Below are 21,091 nucleotides of genomic sequence, written 5' to 3'. Positions count from 1 at the left end.
CGCATTTCCAAACCTGTACCAATAAATATACCGATCTATCCAATTTTTTTAAAAATTCATTATGCCACAAATTATACACCAAAACAAAGTGCAACTGTAATGCTTTAAAATGATGCATAAACGATTGTTCTGGCATGAAAACTGTCAAAGTTATTTGCAACCATATCGGAACCTCAAATTACCGCCTTTTTAAACCTGGGAAAATAATTCTACCGATCTATCCAACTGGCCATTTTCTAAAAATACATTATGCAATAAATTATATACCAAAACAAATGGCAATTTTAATGCTTTAAAATGGTGCATAAACGACTGTCCTAGCACGAAAACTGCCAAAGTTAATTGCAACCATATGGGAACCTCAGATTACTGCGTTTATTAAACATAGAACAATAATTCTACCGATCTATCAAATTGACCAATTTCTAAAAATACACATTATGCTACAAATGATATACCATATTAAAGTGCAATCATAATGCTTTAAAATGATGCCTAAATGACTGTCATAGCGTGAAAACTGTCAATGTTATTTGCAGTCATATCGGAACCTCAAACTACCGCGTTTTGAAAGCTGTGAAAATAATTCTACCGATCTATCCAATTGGCCATTTTCTAAAAATATATTATGCAATAAATTATATACCAAAACAAATGGCAACTATAATGCAATAAAAAGATATATAAACGACTGCAATAACATGAAAACTATAAATGATATTTGCAACCATATCGGAGCCTTAAATTACCGCATTTCTAAACCTGTACCAATAAATATACCGATCTATCCTATTTTTGTAAAAACTCATTATGCCACAAATTATACACCAAAACAAAGTGCAACTGTAATGCTTTAAAATAATGCATAAACGATTGTCCTGGCATAAAAACTATAAATGATATTTGCAACCATATCGGAGCCTTAAATTACCGCATTTCTAAACCTGTACCAATAAATATACCGATCAATCCTATTTTTGTAAAACTCATTATGCCACAAATTATACACCAAAACAAAGTTTAACTGTAATGCTTTAAAATGATGCATAAACGATTGTCCTGGTATGAAAACTGTCAAAGTTATTTGCAACCATATCGGAACCTCAAATCACAGCGTTTTTAAACATAGAACAACAATCCTTCCAATTGACCATTTTTTAGACGAACACATTATGCTACAAATGATATACCATATTAAAGTGCAATCATAATGCTTTAAAATGATGTCTAAATAACTGTCATAGCGTGGAAACTGTCAATGTTATTTGCAGTCATATCGGAACCTAAAATTACCGCATTTTTAAAGCTGTGAAAATAGTTCTACCAATCTATCCAATTGTCCATTTTCTATAATATATTATGCAATAAATTATATACCAAAACAAATGGCAACTATAATGCAATAAAAAGATATATAAACGACTGCTATAACATGAAAACTATAAAAGATATTTGCAACCATATCGGAGCCTTAAATTACCGCATTTCCAAACCTGTACCAATAAATATACCGATCTATCCAATTTTTGTAAAAATTCATTATGCCACAAATTGTACACCAAAACAAAGTGTAACTGTAATGCTTTAAAATGGTGCATAAACGACTGTCCTAGCACGAAAACTGCCAAAGTTAATTGCAACCATATCGGAACCTCAGATTACTGCGTTTATTAAACATAGAACAATAATTCTACCGATCTATCAAATTGACCAATTTCTAAAAATACACATTATGCTACAAATGATATACCATATTAAAGTGCAATCATAATGCTTTAAAATGATTCATACTTATATGACTGTCATAGCGTGAAAACTGTCAATGTTATTTGCGGTCATATCGGAACCTAAAATTACCGCATTTTAAAGCTGTGAAAATAGTTCTACCGATCTATCCAATTGGGCATTTTCTAAAAATATAATATGCAATAAATTATATATACAAAACAAATGGCAACTATAATGCAAATAAAAGATATATATATATATATATATATATATAATATATATATATACATATATATATAATATATAATAATATATATATATAATAATATATATATATATTATATATATATATATATATATATATATATATATATATATATATATATATATATAATATATATATATATATATATATATATATATAATATATATATATATATATATATATATATTATATATATATATATAATATATATATATAATATATATTTATATATATATATATATATATATATATATATATATATATAGAACTATTTTCTAAAAATACATTATGCAATAAATTATATACCAAAACAAGTGGCAATTTTAATGCTTTAAAAGAGTGCATAAACGACTGTCCTAGCACGAAAACTGCCAAAGTTAATTGCAACCATAGCGGAACCTCAGATTACTGCGTTTATTTTACATAGAACAATAATTATTCCGATCAATCAAATTGAAAAATTTCTAAAGATACACATTATGCTACAAATGATATACCATATTGAAGTGCAATCATAATGCTTTAAAATGATTCATAAATGACTGTCATAGCGTGAAAACTGTCAATTTTATTTGCAGCCATATCGGAACCTCAAACTACCGCGTTTTGAAAGCTGTGAAAATAATTATTCTACCGATCTATCCAATTGGCCATTTTCTAAAAATATATTAAGCAATAAATTATATACCAAAACAAATGGCAACTATAATGCAATAAAAAGATATATAAACGACTGCAATAACATGAAAAATATAAATGATATTTGCAACCATATCGGAGCCTTAAATTACCGCATTTCTAAAAATGTAACAATAAATATACCGATCTATCCTATTTTTGTATAAACTCATTATGCCACAAGTGTATGTGTATGTATGTGTGTGTGCGCGAGTGGGAATTTTGTGTAAAAAATGAGATTTTTATTTACGTTTTGTCCGGCTTTTTAAAACTGATGAGCATGTAATTTACCTCATTCTTGCGGTGATTTTTTAGGGAAATTTGTTTATATTTTGCTGGTTTCAATTTTCAGCGGTTCGAAGTGACCATGAAATAACTTGAGCAAACTTCTATAGATTGGAAGAGCGGGGGGAAAACAAGTGGAGCAATCTAAAAGAAGTTTGATATAATTATAATTACTCTCGTCCGAGTAATTATAATTATATGCGTGCGGTAAAAAAAGAAAAGAGAAATAAGCGGGGATTAATAAAATATTTCTTTTCCTTTTAATAAGAGAGCAAGGCTTTTGGAGAATGAGGAAACTCACCTTTTGTTCTGCCGGGCCAAATCAAAGAAGTAGAGTTTGAGTTTTTTTTATATTTTATTTTTGTTCACAGCACTGAGTTTAAAGAGCGGGAGAGATATTTTAATCTTTACTCAACGATTGATGATTTGCAAGCGAAGTTTTATTTTCGCGATTACTATAAAGGAAGCTTAAGATTTATACAAAATGGCAATTCAGCTAATAATTACAACAATTTGACAATTCATTTTTTGTACTAAAAAGGGTTTACTTAACAATGATATATTTATAATATTACGGTAATGCAGTTTATGACAATTCAATGCAATTCAATTTAACTGGCAACCGTAAGAATATAAATAAAAAAGTAAACAATTCAAATCTTATAATTCACAAAATAATTTAATAAAATAATTCAATAAAAAAAATAATAATATAAAATAAAAATATTGTGTCCAAGATTGGACAATGTTTAATAAACGCAGTAATCTGAGGTTCCGATATGGTTGCAATTAACTTTGGCAGTTTTCGTGCTAGGACAGTCGTTTATGCACCATTTTAAAGCATTAAAATTGCCATTTGTTTTAGTATATAATTATAATTAATTGGATAGATCGGTAGAATTATTTTCACAGCTTTAAAAACGCGGTAGTTTGAGGTTCCCATATGGTTGCAAATAACATTGACAGTTTTTATGCCAGGACAACCGTTTATGCATCATTTTAAAGCATTACAATTGCACTTTGTTTTGGTGTATAATTTGTGGCATAATGAATTTTTACAAAAATTGGATAGATCGGTATATTTATTGTTACATTTTTAGAAATGCGGTAATTTAAGGCTCCGATATGGTTTCTAAGCCGATTGGTATACCTTAAGGTGGGTATAGGACGAATATTTTTGTATGTTACAAACATCAGCACAAAACCAATATACCCTCCCCACTAAAGTGGTGTAGGGTATAAAAAGGCGGCAATTTGAGCTTCCGATATGGTTGTGAATAACTTTGACAGTTTTCATGCTATGACAGTCATTTATGCATCATTTTAAAGCATTATGATTGCACTTTAATTTGGTATATCATTTGTGGCTTAATGTGTTCGTCTAAAAAATGGTCAATTTGAACGATCGGTAGAATTGTTGTTCTATGTTTAAAAACGCTGTGATTTGAGTTTCCGATATGGCTGCAAATAACTCTGACAGTTTTCATGCCAGGACAATCGTTTATGCATCATTTTAAAGCATTACTGTTGCACTTTGTTTTGGTGTACAATTTGTTGCATAATGAATTTTTACAAAAATTGGATAGATCGGTATATTTATTGGTACAGGTTTGGAAATGCGGTAATTTAAGGCTCCGATATGGTTGCAAATATCATTTATAATTTTCATGTTATTGCAGTCGTTTATATATCTTTTTATTGCATTATAGTTGCCATTTGTTTTGGTATATAATTTATTGCATAATATATATTTAGAAAATGGCCAATTGGATAGATCGGTAGAATTATTTTTACAGCTTTAAAAACGCGGTAGTTTGAGGTTCCCATATGGCTGCAAATAACATTGACAGTTTTCACGCTATGACAGTCATTTATGAATCATTTTAAAGCATTATGATTGCACTTTAATATGGTATATCATTTGTAGCATTATGTGTATTTTTAGAAATTGGTCAATTTGATAGATCTGTAGAATTATTGTTCTATGTTTTATAAACGCAGTAATCTGAGGTTCCGATATGGTTGCAATTAACTTTGGCAGTTTTCGTGCTAGGACAGTTAATTATGCTCCATTTTAAAGCATTCCGTGTGTAACACCATATTTCGAATATTGCTCTAAGACCCTATAAAGTATATATATTCTGGGACCTCATAAGATTCTAAGATTATCTAGTCATGTCCGTCCGTCTGTCTGTTGTTGGCTCGATAGCGTCCACAAAATAAGAGATATTGAGATAAAATATTGTATAAATAGCTTCAAATATTCACAAATGCAGTAATCTGAGGTTCCGATATGGCTGCAATTAACTTTGGCAGTTTTCGGGCTAGGACATTCGTTTATGCACCATTTTAAAGCATTAAAATTGCCATTTGTTTTGGTATATAATTCATTGTAAAATGTATTTTTAAAAAATGGCCAATTGGATAGATCGGTAGATTTATTTTCCAAGGTTTATAAAGGCGGTAATTTGAGGTTCCGATATGGTTGTGAATAACTTTGACAGTTTTCATGCTATGACAGTCATTTATGCATCATTTTAAAGCATTATGATTGCATTTTAATTTCCCATATGGTTGTGAATAACTTTGACAGTTTTCATGCTATGATAGTCATTTAGACATCATTTTAAAGTATTTGATTGCACTTTAATATGGTATATCATTTGTAGCATAATGTTTATTTTTAGAAATTGGCCAATTTGATAGGTCGCACAGTGGGGCAGAATGGAAATTTTTTGGAAATAAATCTGGCATTTCTAAACGGCTGATCCGATCGGAATTAAATTTGAACGTGAGCATAGCCAAGGAGTATTCGAGTTTAAGTTTTGAAGATGAACCCCGCAGATGCCCCAGGGACGGAGCTGTGGCGGCTCAAAGTAGGGTAACTACGGCATGTAAAATTTTTAAACTTGTGCAATTTTTTGTTTTTTCACCCAAATACAAAGATTTTTATATTTTCTGAAAGCGCTCGATGAGATCTTGAAAAAAACTTATCTTTTATAACTTCCGACTTATAGTCATTTAAAAATTTAGTGATAAAAATTTACCATACCTTGGTCTGCCTTTTTTTGAATACCGGCCGTAATTTTGGACCAAATGGACTCAAATTTTTCTTGTTAGTTAGACAACAAAATTTCCAATAATCATTTATCAATATCATTTACAGATCCAAAAATATACGTTTTTTAATTTAAAAATTCAAAAAATTTTAGATTTTTGCGGTTTTTTTGCCCAAAGTGTGTCTTAACTCTTTTATTAATTAAATAAAATTTTCTTTAGGAACATATAACAATTTTATAGTTTTCTAAAAGGTATCTTTACGCAGAACGTAAAAAACTTGTCCTATTTTTGGAAAATGTTGCCACTGCGTCCTTCCGAATATGACCTATTTTTTATCAAAACTTCAACTTTGGGTGACATGTTCTAAAATCCCAAAGCGGGGATCAGAAAACTGAAAGCAGTTTTGGAAACCTCAATATGTTTTCTATTTACTCCAAAAGTATTTTCCCAGCCCTGAAAGAAATGTGGACCCTATATGTTTTCTATTTACTCCCAAAAGTATTTTCCCAGCCCTGAAAGAAATGTGGACCCTATGGGCAAAAATGTAAAAAAATCCCATTTTTGGGATTTTCATTCCTATTTTTTTTGCATTTTCTTATTTGAAATGACAAATTTAACAAGCGTTGAAGATTTCATTGAGTTTCGTTCATAAATAAAGATTTTGTCATATATTACATATTTGTTAAATTTCTAAAACTATGATTTATATCAAAATTTTAATAGGGTCGCAGATAGCTACAACAATTTAGTCCATATTTAACCCTTAATATCTTTTTTTAGTTAGATATGGAAATTCTCGACCCTTTACAAAAATTTCAAGCCAATATCTCAATTACATTCAAAAATATGTTCATTTAAATCTGTGTCCTTTAATCTCATATTTTTCATATTTTAGTATTAAATATGACAACATGTTTAAATCTTATATTTACCTATTTTCTATTTGCTTGCTTATCCTTATAATTGAAAGATCCTATTATGCTTAAATTTTCAGAAATTTATAACTATTTTTTACCTAAATTTTTTCGACAGATCATTTCGTTCTGTTTCGTTTATGATCATATAGGTAAAAATATACAGGTAATGATAATTTCGATTCATTCACTAATAAGAAATATCAATGACTGAATTACAGGTTATAGTAATATAGTCCTAAATGTTAATAGGTAGACAGTTCGTAATTTTTTACTTTGGAATACCTGTATCGGAAATGACAAGAATTGGTAGAATTTTCAGATTTTAAGTACCATATTAATAAATCTACAATGAAGTTTACATTAAAGTATGAAGAGTTGTGTTCCGTTTTATGGAGTGTATCTTCAAAAGGGCCAGAAAGAATTGAAGACATTTCAAATTATATAAAAACTACATATAGTAGAGAAAAGTAGACAAAACAGGCATATCAAAAATTGAAAACTTTTTTAAAACTTTTTGATGTAAAAAGTAAGTCTGTGGATGGAAATCAAAAGAAATTTTGATTAAAATTTTGTAGTTGGATGAAAAACTACTACGGAAATCTCAACTTACAACACATCAGCAGGAGCGCCTTGAAATTCATACGAAGACTTATGTTCACCAAAACGACTTAAGCGAATTGTGGAAAGTATACCAACTCCAACATCACAATCAAATTTTACTGAAGAGGAAGCAATAGCGCTTATGTTGGAACTGGGTCTCAGTCGAAATAAGTACCAAATATTAAGGAAAGCTCTGCATGAAAAAGGACACAATATATTACCATCATACAAGGCGATCCAGGAAAAAACAAACTATCCGACCATCACCTATTGCTGTTAATGATGTAGAAGCTTGTATTTATATATTATCTTTACTCTAAAACACAGCATCAAGAATTGTGTCAGAATTTTCAGAAGACCAACTAAGGAAAATTCATAACTGTGATGTTGTCTTAATGTGTAAGTGGGGATGTGACGGTTTATCAGAACCTTCAGAATACAAACAAGTCGGACATTAGCAGACTACAAAAGTGTATTTATGTCATCATTAGTGCCATTACGGATTCGTTCATATTCCCTTAATCCATCATCGTCAAGCATCGGAAATTCATTTGAAGATATATGGATCAATACAACTCCGGGTTCAAAAAATTTTTGTAGACCCATTGGATTTGAATATATAAAGGAGTCAAAGAAAACAACAAAAGATTTAGTGGAATATTTAAAAGATGAAATAAATGCACTGGAGCCCATTTCCATAAAAATAAAGGAATTCTCTATTAACGTATCATATCAGCTAAGCTTAACAATGATTGATGGAAAGGTCTACAATGCCATAACAGAAACTTCTTCCTTCTGGAAATGCTCAATATGTAATGAGAAAAAGTCGCAATTCTCAAATATAAACAAAAGCAGAAGTATTAATGAAGAAGTCTTGTCTTTCAGAATTTCACCACTTCATGCCAGAATACGATTTTTGAATTACTTTTTACACATAGCATACGACCTCAAATATAGAAGTGTGCCAGAAAATATTACTAAATCAACAAAAAATAATGAAGAATTGAAAGAACTGAGAGCTGCGGAAAAAAGCAGAATCCAAGAAGAATTTAAAGTTCAGATGGGATTAAACATCGACAAACCACTTCCAAGTTGCGGTAGTACAAATGACGGTAATACGGCGACAAGGTTTTTTCGTGATTTTGAAATTACTTCAAAAATAACTGGAATCGACAAGGAGTTGCTTCGAAGAGTTAACACTATTTTAATGGCACTGCATAGTAAACATAAAATTAATGGAAATCGATTTGGGGAATATACATCTGAAATTTCTAAATTACTTGTATCTCTGTATCCATGGAGGGAACTAACAACAACAGTACACAAAGTATTGTGTCATGGTCAAATAATAATTGAATTGAATATTCTTCCATTTGGAGAGTTAACAGAAGAAGCCAGGAAGCGAGGAATCGAGATTTTTAAGCATGTTCAACTTTTCAGCTCAAGAAAATGCTCCAGGCAATCACAGAATGAAGATATTTTTAATAGTTTACTTCTATCTCCTGATCCTGTTCTTTCAAATATGCGAAAAAGATGGATTTGTTATGAAACTCTATCATCTCAAAACGAGGAAGATTTAAAGATGACAACTACTGCAGTTAATATTAGAAAGAATTTGGTGTATCAGAAAATGATTCTGAACCGATTGGTATACTTTAAGGTATAAGTAGGTTGAAAGAATTAATTGTATTATGTTTAAGATAAACAGTTCAAATAAAAAAAGCTATTATACTAACTGATGATATTATATTAAATTGTGTTTTATATTTCGTTTGGCGGGAAAGGTGGTTTGTGTGGGGTGATTTAGGTGTTGTTGTGCGTGGCTCGTAATAAAATTATATTTTTTTTATTGTATATACAATGTTATAGTCTTTAATAAAATAATTAACTAAATAATTTTTAAAATTTGTCCAAATATTTTATTCAACACCAAATGTATGTTCTGTCATACTTAATACTAAAATATAAAAAGATGAAATTAAAGGACAAAGGTTTAAATGAACATATTTTTGAATGTAATTGAGATATTGGCTTGAAATTTTTTGTAGAGGGTCGAGAATTTCCATATCTAACTAAAAAAAGATATTAAGAGATAAATATAGACTAAATTGTTGTAGCTATCTGCGACCCTCTTAAAATTTTGATATAAATCATAGTTTTATAAATTTAACAAATATGTAATATATGACAAAATCTTTATTTATGAACAAAACTCAATAAAATCTTCAACGCTTGTTAAATTTGTTATTTCAAATAAGAAAATGCAAAAAAAAATTGAAGAGGTCAAAGTGCATCCCGCAATTCCCAAAAATAGGAATGAAAATCCCAAAAATGGGATTTTTTACATTTTTGCCCATAGGGTCCACATTTCTTTCAGGGCTGGGAAAATACTTTTGGAGTAAATAGAAAACATATTGAGGTTTCCAAAACTGCTTTCAGTTTTCTGATCCCAGCTGTGGGATTTTAGAACATGTCGCCCAAAGTTGAAGTTTTGATAAAAAATAGGTCATATTCGGAAGGACGCATTGGCAACATTTTCAAAAAATAGGACAAGTTTTTTACGCCAAAGCATTCTGCGTAAAGATACCTTTTAGAAAACTATAAAATTGTTATATGTTGTTAAAGAAAATTTTATTTTATTAATAAAAGAGTTAAGACACATTTTGGGCAAAAAAACGGCAAAAATCTAAAATTTTTTTAATTTTTAAATTAAAAAACGTATATTTTTGGATCTGTAAATGATATTGATATGAAATTTTTTGTATATTATTGGAAATTTTGTTGTCTAGCTAATAAGAAAAAATTGAGTCCATTTGGTCCAAAATTACGCCCGGTATTCAAAAAAAGGCGGACCAAGGTATGGTAAATTTTGTATCACTAAATTTTTAAATGCCTATAACTCGGGTATTATAAGAGATAAGTAGTATGCCCAAGCATGTTTTTTCAAGATTTCGTCAAGCGCTTTCAGAAAATATAAAAATCTTTGTATTTGGGTGAAAAACAAAAAAATGGCATCAGTTTAAAAATTTTACATGTCGTAGGTATCCTACTTTGAGCCGCCACAGCTCCGTCCCTGGGGCATCTGCGGGGTTCATCTTCAAAACTTAAACTCGAATACTCCTTGGCTACGCTCACGCCAAATTTTATCCCGATCGGATCAGCCGTTTAGAAATGCTAGATTTATTTCCAAAAAATTTTCATTCTGCCCCACTGTGCATAGTTTATTTTTAATATTAACTGCAGTACTTGACATAAAGTCCATCGATTTAATTCCAAGTGTTAGATTAACAAGTCTGAAATTGACTTGAAAATGTAAAGTGGCATACAAAAAATTGTTTTTGACGAAATCATCGGTGCAAATATGAATCGTAACTGCTGCTTCGCCTTATAAGTTATAAGTTTTTGAATGTAGGGTGAAATTTCTTTCTTCTTCTTTTCAGAAATGTACTGTCTTTCGTGATAACGTTATTAGGGAATAAGATGGTCTAAGTCAATATTTTCTCCATACTTTGCTCCCATTTGTATACATTTTTCGATAATCTTCCTAAATCCCGATCCTTCAACTATATTAAATGGGCGGCAGTCTTCTATTATAAAGTCCAAAAATGCTCCAAAGCACATGCTTTTGTCTTCTTAACTGACTTTTTTTTGAGGGATTTCGTAGGGCTTTGAATGGACACATTTCTGTTTTAGTAAGTTTGATGTTTGTCATCTTAAACATTTTAAAATACTGTGACACTCCATATCCTACACCATATCCTGTAAAATAGATCCTTTGTCTTTCTGAATTTCTACAAAGCAAGTCCATACGAGGCTTCTTCTTTTATTTGCAATAGTTTGTATACGCCTTCATTCATTTTCTTTAGAATTTGCTCGGTATTTTCCATTCTATTTGTAAATAATTAAATATTAATATAAAGTGTTAAAAAGGTTTATTTACAATACTTACATTTTGCTTTCGTTAAAAATAATTATGGTTAAAGCAAACTGTTATCTTCGGAATATTTTTACAATAATTTTAATCTTATTAATTTTTCAGTATTGAATTATTGGAAAACACATCATAACTGTAATAATTTACCTGATTTTTACATATATTGGTATGTATAATGTTATTTATAACTTTTGTGAATTGTAAACGTTTACTAAAAGATTGTTTACAATTGTTATTAAAAATGAATAAAAAATTCACTTATATACATTACCTGTGCTTTTTGGTTTAGTTTAAAGCAAAATATTACCTGTACTTAATTTTAATATTTTAAAAAAATCTGCCTTTCTATTTAAGTGCATAAAATTATTCGGAAGAATCTATTTCCTTTCCTACTTATTTCCATATTTTTATTAAATTGTAAAAATTTATGAATATTTTATTGCTTCTTTAAAAACTGAATGAAAACTGTCATTCATAATTTGTTGCTATTTCTAAATATTTTTTTTGTAAAAAACGGCCGTAATAAATTTCAAATTCTTAGAATTTACAATCTATTTATCACATGATTAATAGAAATGCACCACGTGTTTACTTCCCTATCAAAGAACATGCTCATAATTTTGCCTTTTCTTGTTATTTATATTTATACCCTACACCACTTTAATGGGAAGGATATATTGGGTTTGTGCTGATGTTTGTAACGCACAATAATATTAGTCCAATACCCACCTTAAAGTATACCAATCGGTTCAGAATCATTTTCTGATACACCAAATTCATTCTAATATTAACTGCAGTAGTTGTCATAAAGTCCATCGATTTAATTCCAAGTGTTAAATCAACAAGTCTGAATAAAGTCAAAAGAAAATATAAAAAATATTACCTTTGTTTTACAGTAACATATTTATAAATTTCTGTTTTCCAAAATACAATGCTTTTAAATATTTTTTACTTAATGTGTTGGTTCTAGATAACGTGTGCGAAGTTTGAGTTAATATTATACTTGCATAATATTGTTAGAAAACAACTAAAATTGTCGATTTTTTCGACTTTTATTTACAAAGTCGACTTTTTCCATAAAAGATAGCGGCAACACCATTAATTCGAGGTGGGGAAAATTAAATAGGAAATAAAAAGAATAATAAAAAATGCAAAGTAGTGCAGATAATTGGTAATATAGTTTTTTTCCAATTGGTCACATAGCATCAAAGGAGTGTTACGACAAAAACTCTTTGAAATTACTATATTCCACAAGGTTTCAGAAAATCCTTCCGTGGAAAAAACTGCCGGCTAGATCCTGGTAATTGTATTACTCTAGACTGCTAAATCGTGATAATTGGATCTAAGGAGTGTCACTACAAAAACGCCATGGAATATGGTACACAGAAAAAAATATCGTTAGTAATATTAACGAAAAATTTTAGTAAACCTTTAACGAAAAAAGTAAATAAATCTACAGGTTTTTTATTCGAAACTACAGACTTCTTATTTATATAAACGAATTTTCTTCATATTTAGTAATTTATTTTTGTTAAAAAATTTAGTCATTTTAATCTATTCATTTGAATAAATATATTTATATGTACATCCAAAATTTTGAAAAAATTAAATACAAAAAAGAAGAAATAATTAAATAGGGCTGTTGCTATGAAGAAATTTCGTTAAATTTAACTAAATCATTTTTTTTAATTTTAACTAAATCACTTTGTTAAAATTGAAGATATTTCTCTAATAAAGGTATGTATAAATATATAATGTCCTGTCGAATTGAAGGAATTTCGTTATATTTAATTATTTGAATAAAATATGTTTTACTCAAATTGAATAAAGTCACCTAGAACTGAAGAAATTTCGCAATATACATGAAAAAATTAAAGGTCCAATCTTATAAATATTAGTATTGTCTGTAATGCGGCCGAAGTTCAATAAGCAGTTGATCATCTACACACAAAAATACATGAGTAAAAGTAAACAAAGAAACGGAGACAATAGAGTTAAGAGTGAAAAACAAATCGGAATAATGTATGATCTGTTTCGAAATGTTTCAAGACAACTTATGAGTGATTTTATAGAATTTGTGTTAATTTAAACAAAACGCATTGTTACAAAAATAAAATACAATTAGTATAATTTAGAGTTTACTTCTGCTTAAAAATTGACTCCGTATTTGCAGATCGCATAAAGGTCCAATCTCGTAAACATTAGACATATGCACGAGTGCGTAAAAAATGACTTACAAGTCACTCGTTTATTTTATGAGTATTGTCTGTAGAGCGGCCGAAGTTCAAAAAGCAGTTGATCATAAACACACAAAAATACCTGTGTAAAAGTAAACAAATACAAAAGAAACGGAAACAATACCCAGCAGTTCGACAAAGAGTCAATTCATACGAAAAAGACAGTAATTTCCACAATAGACGATTGCCTCCGCTCTCGCTTACATAGGGGACACTAAAGTGACGACTGTCTTCATTCTCGTTTACAAAGAGTTTATTTGTGACGAAACACCAAAAACATACGAATTGGAGTCAGCCAGGTTGTAAGATGTTAATGGAACTAAAATTTAAAAATTTCAAGTGTCTACTCTCTAGAATACTATGGGACAATAATGTGACTATTGACCCGAAAGATATGAATTTGAGTCAACCAGATGGTGGCATATTAGTAGAAAGTAATAATCATTTCTCCAAAAGATGGGTAAAAAAACTACTTTCGGAAGTACAACAAAAAAACTACTTTTAAGAGTATAATCTCTAGGTTACTTGAGGATAGTAAAGAGACGACTGTCTCCGCTCCCGCTTACAAAGAGGACACTAAAGTTACGACTGTCTTCATTCTCGATTAAAAAGGGTACATTCGTGATGAATGACCCAAAACATACGAATTACGATCATCCAAACGGTTAACTATTAGTGGAAATTAATGTCTTTTTCGTATGCATTGACTCTTTGTCGAACTGCTGGGTAAATTCATAGTACTGCATAGTAGACATCTACACAAGTGCGTAAAAAATGACTTACAAGTCACTCGTTTATTTTAAAAATACTGTCTATAGAGAGGCCGAAGTTTTAAAAGCAGTTGATCATCTACACACTAAAATACATGTGTAAAAGCCAACAAATATAAAAGAAACAGAGACAATAGTGTTAAGAGTGAATAAAAAATTGGAATAATATATGATCTATTTCGAAATGTTTCAAGACAACTTATGAGTGATTTTATAAAATGTGTGTTAATTTAAACAAAACACATTGTTACAAGAATAAAATACAACTAGTATAATTTATAGTTTATTTTTAATTGACAAAATGCAAATAATCAATGGCTATAAAATATTTTTAAATTTTTTAACAGATATGTATTCCATAATTTGTAATAAATTTAATAATTTGTATTAAATTGTAATTTAAAAAACACGACATCAACATGCTTTGTTGAAAGCTTTGAAGTAACTTAATAAAATTTTTGTATTTTTACGCCCTTGTTAAGAGGTTCGTTTATGATCGTGTTGTGTAGCGTCGTACTATGGTTACAAATCCATAATTTGTAATAAATTCAAGTCCAATCTTATAAATATTAGACATCTGCACGAGTGCGTAAAAAATGACTTAAAGTCACTCGTTTATTTTATGAGTATTGTCTGTAGTGCGGCCGAAGTTCAATAAGCAGTTGATCATCTACACACAAAAATACATGAGTAAAAGTAAACAAAGAAACGGAGACAATAGAGTTAAGAGTGAAAAACAAATCGGAATAATGTATGATCTGTTTCGAAATGTTTCGAGACAACTTATGAGTGATTTTATAGAATTTGTGTTAATTTAAACAAAACGCATTGTTACAAAAATAAAATACAATTAGTAAAATTTATAGTTTATTTTTAATTGACAAAATGCAAATAATCAATGGCTATAAAATATTTTTAAATTTTTTAACAGATATGTATTCCATAATTTGTAATAAATTCAATAATTTGTATTTAATTGTTATTTCAAAAAACACGACATCAACATGCTTTTTTGAATGCTTTGAAGTAGCTAAATAAAATTTTTGTATTTTTACGCCCTTGTTAAGAGGTTCGTTTACGATCGTGTTGTGTAGCGTCGTACTATGGTTACAAATCATAAAGGCTGTTTGTACGTTAAAGTTCGAACTGATCACTCTAAGATTTCTAGATGTTTTTGCCTTATTGTATCAAACACTACACAACTCTCAACGAGCGAGACGAGTAATATTCCGTTTATAAATTAAGTAAGTTGTGTTTGATTATAACTCTTTTGTTCGAACCTACACATCCTGCACATGCTTGTTTACTATTTTCACAATAGTGTACGTGTATTTTGATACTACACTGAAAAAATCCATGCCTAATATATACGAAAAATGTCGCACATTGCACGAATCTTTGGTTGTTTCGCACCACGAAATTCTTTCGTAGTATATACGAAATTGTACGAAATATTTTAATATAATGCAAAATATTCATGAAAAAATTAATTTACATAAATTGAAAAAGGGAATTTTGAATAAATATGGTAAAATTTACGAAATATTAATATATTCAAACATTTTTTTTCATTTTAAAATAAATTTTCTAAATTTAGTTCAAAATTATTCTCCACACGAATTTTCAATTTTTTTATGAAAATAATTCGAGAATAATATTATACTTTCTCTTAAATTTTATAAAAATGTTGTGGTTTTATTTAATCATAATATAATTAATATCATTATGTTTAATTTCGGTAAAATTTAAGAAAAAAATATTACGAAAGGTTTTCGTACTTTCGTAAAAAATGGTTTTATTAAACAATATTTCGTATTATACACGAAATTTTTGTAAATATTACGAAAATAGAAGTTACGAAATTTTTTCGTAAAGTTGAGCATGGATTATTTTCAGTATATGCGGTGTCTCTCTGGAATACTATGGGAAAATAATGTGACGATTAGCCCGAAAGATATAAATTTGAGTCCACCAGATGGTGGGATATTAGTAGAAAGTAATAAGCATTTCCCCAAAAGATGAGTAAAATAACTACTTTCGGAAGTACAACAAAAAAAACAACTTTTAAGAGTATAATCTCTAGGCTACTTGAGGGCAGTAAAGAGACGAGTGTCTATGCTCCCGCTTACAAAGAGGAAACTAAAGTGACGACTGTCTTCATTCTCGTTTACAAAGGGTATATTCGTGACGAATGACCCAAAACATACGTATTACGATCATCCAGGTGGTTAACTATAAGTGGAAATTACTGTCTTTTTCGTATGCATTAGCTCTTTGTCGAACTGCTGGGGTCGCCGTTATTGAGTTGTGTATTTTGTTTTTGTAAATTCTGTTCGTATATTTGGAAGTCGGTTGGTTTTAATGCGTTGTTTATTTTGTTTTTCTGCGTTTTTGTTCCATGTGTTTAGATGTCTGTTGTTTTAGTTGCCTTGTGAATTTTGTTTTTTATTTCGTTTAGCGTTGTTGTTGTTCATTTTGTTTTTCTTTTGGTGTAATAATAATGTAGACGGGAAAAATTTAAAATTTATAAAACTAATATGTTTAAAATACACTATGGTGAAGGGTATATAAGATTCGGCACAGCCGAATATAGTACTCTTAATTGTTTAAATTACGAATTATTACAAATTATGAAATTTATTACAAATTATGGAATACATATCAGTTAACAAATTTAAAAATATTTTATAGCCATTGATTATTTGCATTTTGTCGATTAAAAGTAAACTCTTAATTATACTAGTTGTATTTTAGTTTTGTAACAATGCGTTTTGTTTAAATTAACACACATTTTATAAAATCACTCATAAGTTGTCGTGAAACATTTCGAAACAGATCATACATTATTCCGATTTGTTTTTCACTCTTAACTCTATTGTCTCCGTTTCTTTGTTTACTTTTACTCATGTATTTTTGTGTGTAGATGATCAACAGCTTATTGAACTTCGGCCGCACTACAGACAATACTCATAAAATAAACGAGTGACTTTAAGTCATTTTTTACGCACTCGTGCAGATGTCTAATATTTATAAGATTGGACTTGAATTTATTACAATTTATGGATTTGTAACCATAGTACGACGCTACATAACACGATTATAAACGAACCTCTAAACAAGGGCGTAAAAATACAAAAATTTTATTTAGTTACTTCAAAGCTTTCAACAAAGCATGTTGATTTTGTCAATTAAAAATAAACTATAAATTATACTAGTTGTATTTTATTCTTGTAACAATGTGTTTTGTTTAAATTAACACACATTTTATAAAATCACTCATAAGTTGTCTTGAAACATTTCGAAACAGATCATATATTATTCAAATTTTTTATTCACTCTTAACACTATTGTCTCTGTTTCTTTTGTATTTGTTTACTTTTACGCAGGTATTTTTGTGTGTAGATGATCAACTGCTTTTTAAACTTCGGCCGCTGTACAGACAGTATTCATAAAATAAACGAGTGACTTGTAAGTCATTTTTTACGCACTCGTGCAGATGTCTAGTATTTAGAACAATACTAGCACCGACGTCTGCAATAGAGTTAAGAGTGAAAAACAAATCGAAATAATATATGATCTGTTTCGAAATGTTTCGAGACAACTTATGAGTGATTTTATAGAATTTGTGTTAATTTAAACAAAACGCATTGTTACAAGAATAAAATACAATTAGTATAATTTAGAGTTTACTTTTAATCGACAAAATGGCTATAAAATATATTTTAAATTTTTTTACTCATATGCTTTCCACAATTCGTAATAAATTTCATAATTTGTAATAATTAAATTGTAATTTCTGAAACAAAGTGACATCAATATGCTTTGTTGAATGCTTTGAAGCAACTAAATACAGTAGTTTTCCGATTTAACGAACCCATATGTTGTCAGGCCTGTTCGTAAAATTGAAAAGTTCGTTATATGCAGTACTAAGTAAAACGTGGGTTTTTGGTAGGAAAATAATTAAAAATAGGTACATAAAATATTTTTTAAATGTATTTTATAAAAATTAATTCTTTTTTTATAAAAATAGCACAAAACACAAAATTCCGAATCTTTTATACCCGCCTTCAACCCATATTTGTGTCGAATTTAAAGCTTTAAAGTTATTTCTCGAAGTTCATCGCTATACTTGTATTTTTAAGCGAGTAATGAGCGTTGATGTAATTTCCTTAAGGGGGCCTGATATGGAGGGTAAGGTCAATTATGGACCGATTCCCATAAAATTTGTTAGAGATATCGGTTAGTACTCGGCGTACTCGTATTGTTAAGCGAGTATTGAGCGTTAAAGTCATTATCTGAAGGACGGACATAGCTACATCGAACTAAAATTTAATAAGAACCCAGAATGAGTTGCAGTTTTGGGTATAAAAGCACCGCTTGCTATAATATTTTTATTAGTTCGTTAAACAGAGTACAAAAAACTAGTTTTGTTCGTTATTTAAGGTAGTCAATAGGAAAAATTAGCTTGTTCATTAAATGCGATGTTCGTAGAATTGAATGGTCGTTAAATCAGAAAACTACTGTATAATTAATTATTTACGCCCTTGTTAAGCATAAAGGCTGTTTGTACGTAAAAGTTCAAACTGATCACTAGTAGATTTCAAGATGTTTTTGCTATCATTAAAATGTTTTTGCCTAATTATATCAAACACTACACAAACACAACTCTCAACGAGCGAGACGAGTAATATTCCGTTTCTAAATTAAGCAAGTTGTGTGTGATTATAACTAATTTGTTCGAACCTACACATCCTGCACATGCTTGTTTAATATTTTCACTATAGTGTACGTGCATTTTGATATATTATCATTTACTGTGAATTTAAAACAGTGATGTCCAAAACAAAAACTGAAGTTGTATTGGTGAGCGAAAGAGTTAAATTAATTCTCTCTCTTTTATACACTTTATATAGTATCAATTCCTTATTCATAACAATTTATCATAGGTTTATAAAACATTCAAGACTTTTTAAATTGAAATAGATTAGAAAACTCGACTTATGTGTAAGTGAAATGAAAAACTCCATTTCAATTGGCATTTTATTTTTTTTTTTGTTATTTTGTGAACAATTTTTTTAAATAATCCTTAAAATATCAGCCCTTTTCTATAAATTTTCTTTTATTAACATTATTTTTCATTCTAATTTACTTTTGTTATTCAGAAAATTTTAGTTCTTTGCAATGTTAAAATTGTATGATGTTTATCCAGTAAAACCTGTTTCTTTTAGATTTCTTTAATAAAAGATTAGCAGCAAGTATTAACAAGTATGAATGTATAGTCGGGCGTAGCCGACTATATGATACCCTACACCTGTCAGTATGTATGTTAAAAATGGGGATTATTTAAAAAATAAAGCATTTGGTTTGTTTTTTAACTTTATTTCGGAGTATTTTTACTTTTATTTTGGCAAAAAAAGAATTTTTTACAAGAGGGCTCAAAGGGGAGTAGGGCAAAATATGGCCCTATCCTTAAAAATGTTAGTAGGGGGAGTTAAGTCTTCTCAATAAAAAAAGTCTTCAATAATATTTATGTAGAATTTAAAAGTGTTATTAGTGTTTGTAAGTGAATTTTGACCTTTAAGTAATTTTTCGAAGGGGAGTTTATATGGGGGATAGGATCTAATGAAGCCCGATCATTACAAAAATCGGTAGTGTCATTTAAAGTTCTATAAAATTAAGTTTTGTCGACTTTTGTTAACATAATAAATCATTTAAATTAATTATAAGCTAGTCGAAATAATGGACCGATTTTAACCATTTTCAATAGGCTTCGTCCTTGGGCCAAAAGAAGCGTGTGTGCCAAATTTCATCTAATTATCTTCAAAATTGCGGTCTGTACCTTGCGCACAAGATTTAATCGACTCAGAAAATGATTCTAAGCCGATTTGTATACTTTAAGGTGGGTATTGGACGAATATTTTTCTATGTTACAAACATCAGCACAAACCCAATGTACCCTCCCCACTAAAGTGGTGTAGGGTATAAAAATGTAAGTTTTAATAAAATTGAAATTCGAAAATGGGCAAATCAATACATATGTATGTACATTGGGTTTATATCCACCAATAAAATGGGGGTATTTTGATATTGCCATTACGTTTGTAACATATTAGTCGTTGACCCACAAAAGTGTATATTCTGGGTCCTTATTGGATTATATAGCAATCTATCAATGTCCGTACGTCTGTCTGTTGAAATCATGATAGAAATAACAAGATCAGCTAGAGGGCAGAAATTACAGAAAAACATTCTATGTTGGTAATGGTTTGTTTAGTATTTGGTGCTGGATTAATAACATTCGGCTTACACGAATAGCATACTATTTATTCAACATTTAATACTCTACAATTTCACAAAATCACAACAAAAAAATTTGACTTTGATACAATATATTAGATTTTTAAATAATTCCCCATTTAACATTTTATTACACTAAACAAATAATCATATAATTAATCAAAAGCAAAAATAAATCTTTTCCGTTATTTATAAAAAAATATAAGAGTATCTTTGAAGGTATCCTTCGCGCAGCGGCGCTAATGATAACAGGTGCCCTTCGTACCACTCCATCAAAGGCTCTCTTTGTCATGATGAATTGGTTACCTGTTGATCTAATG

Source organism: Lucilia cuprina, chromosome 2, assembly GCF_022045245.1.
Source record: "Lucilia cuprina isolate Lc7/37 chromosome 2, ASM2204524v1, whole genome shotgun sequence".
Classification (NCBI taxonomy): Eukaryota; Metazoa; Arthropoda; class Insecta; order Diptera; family Calliphoridae; genus Lucilia; species Lucilia cuprina.
This window is presented reverse-complemented; position numbering follows the sequence as displayed.